This window comes from Carcharhinus amblyrhynchos, unplaced genomic scaffold, assembly GCF_965287045.1.
Source record: "Carcharhinus amblyrhynchos unplaced genomic scaffold, sCarAmb.v2.hapA scaffold_399, whole genome shotgun sequence".
Lineage (NCBI taxonomy): Eukaryota > Metazoa > Chordata > Chondrichthyes > Carcharhiniformes > Carcharhinidae > Carcharhinus > Carcharhinus amblyrhynchos.
The window spans coordinates 1-2,245 of record NW_027650139.1 but is presented as its reverse complement, the minus strand read 5'-3'; positions in this window follow the sequence as shown (position 1 = coordinate 2,245).

Below are 2,245 nucleotides of genomic sequence, written 5' to 3'. Positions count from 1 at the left end.
TGGCCTAAAACCAAAAAAAAACTTTATTATAACTTCCGCCAATCCAACACAGTCCTTCAGCACTGACCCTCTGACAGTGCGGCACTCCCTCAGCACTGACCCTCTGACAGTGCGGCACTCCCTCAGCACTGACCCTCTGACAGTGCGGCGCTCCCTCAGCACTGACCCTCTGACAGTGCGGCACTCCCTCAGCACTGACCCTCTGACAGTGCGGCACTCCCTCAGCACTGACCCTCTGACAGTGCGGCACTCCCTCAGCACTGACCCTCTGACAGTGCGGCACTCCCTCAGCACTGACCCTCTGACAGTGCGGCACTCCCTCAGCACTGACCCTCTGACAGTGCGGCGCTCCCTCAGCACTGACCCTCTGACAGTGCGGCGCTCCCTCAGCACTGACCCTCTGACAGTGCGGCGCTCCCTCAGCACTGACCCTCTGACAGTGCGGCACTCCCTCAGCACTGACCCTCTGACAGTGCGGCACTCCCTCAGCACTGACCCTCTGACAGTGCGGCGCTCCCTCAGCACTGACCCTCTGACAGTGCGGCGCTCCCTCAGCACTGACCCTCTGACAGTGCGGCGCTCCCTCAGCACTGACCCTCTGACAGTGCGGCGCTCCCTCAGCACTGACCCTCTGACAGTGCGGCACTCCCTCAGCACTGACCCTCTGACAGTGCGGCACTCCCTCAGCACTGACCCTCTGACAGTGCGGCGCTCCCTCAGCACTGACCCTCTGACAGTGCGGCGCTCCCTCAGCACTGACCCTCTGACAGTGCGGCGCTCCCTCAGCACTGACCTCTGACAGTGCGGCGCTCCCTCGGCACTGACCCTCTGACAGTGCGGCGCTCCCTCGGCACTGACCCTCTGGCAGTGCGGCACTCCCTCGGCACTGACCCTCTGACAGTGCGGCACTCCCTCGGCACTGACCCTCTGACAGTGCGGCACTCCCTCGGCACTGACCCTCTGACAGTGCGGCACTCCCTCGGCACTGACCCTCTGACAGTGCGGCACTCCTCGGCACTGACCCTCTGACAGTGCGGCACTCCCTCGGCGCTGACCCTCTGACAGTGCGGCACTCCCTCGGCGCTGACCCTCTGACAGTGCGGCACTCCCTCGGCGCTGACCCTCTGACAGTGCGGCGCTCCCTCAGCACTGACCCTCTGACAGTGCGGCGCTCCCTCAGCACTGACCCTCTGACAGTGCGGCGCTCCCTCAGCACTGACCCTCTGACAGTGCGGCGCTCCCTCAGCACTGACCCTCTGACAGTGCGGCGCTCCCTCAGCACTGACCCTCTGACAGTGCGGCGCTCCCTCAGCACTGACCCTCTGACAGTGCGGCACTCCCTCAGCACTGACCCTCTGACAGTGCGGCACTCCCTCAGCACTGACCCTCTGACAGTGCGGCACTCCCTCAGCACTGACCCTCTGACAGTGCGGCGCTCCCTCAGCACTGACCCTCTGACAGTGCGGCGCTCCCTCAGCACTGACCCTCTGACAGTGCGGCGCTCCCTCAGCACTGACCCTCTGGCAGTGCGGCGCTCCCTCAGCACTGACCCTCTGACAGTGCGGCACTCCCTCGGCACTGACCCTCTGACAGTGCGGCACTCCCTCGGCACTGACCCTCTGACAGTGCGGCACTCCCTCGGCACTGACCCTCTGACAGTGCGGCACTCCCTCGGCACTGACCCTCTGACAGTGCGGCACTCCCTCGGCACTGACCCTCTGACAGTGCGGCACTCCCTCAGCACTGACCCTCTGACAGTGCGGCACTCCCTCAGCGCTGACCCTCTGACAGTGCGGCGCTCCCTCAGCACTGACCCTCTGACAGTGCGGCACTCCCTCGGCACTGACCCTCTGACAGTGCGGCACTCCCTCGGCACTGACCCTCTGACAGTGCGGCACTCCCTCAGCACTGACCCTCTGACAGTGCGGCGCTCCCTCAGCACTGACCCTCTGACAGTGCGGCGCTCCCTCAGCACTGACCATCAAATCCACACTGTCTAACTGTGAGAGAAAGTGAATGTGAAACCCAACCCACCTGAAGCATCTCCGTCAGGGACCCCTGTTACAGAGGGAGTCCCTCCGTCAGGGACTCCTGTTACAGAGGGAGTCTCTCCGTCAGGGACCCCTGTTACAGAGGGAGTCTCTCCGTCAGGGACCCCTGTTACAGAGGGAGTTTCTCCGTCAGGGACCCCTGTTACAGAGGGAGACTCTCCGTCAGGGACCCTCTGGTGAGGGGTGGTCTCTCT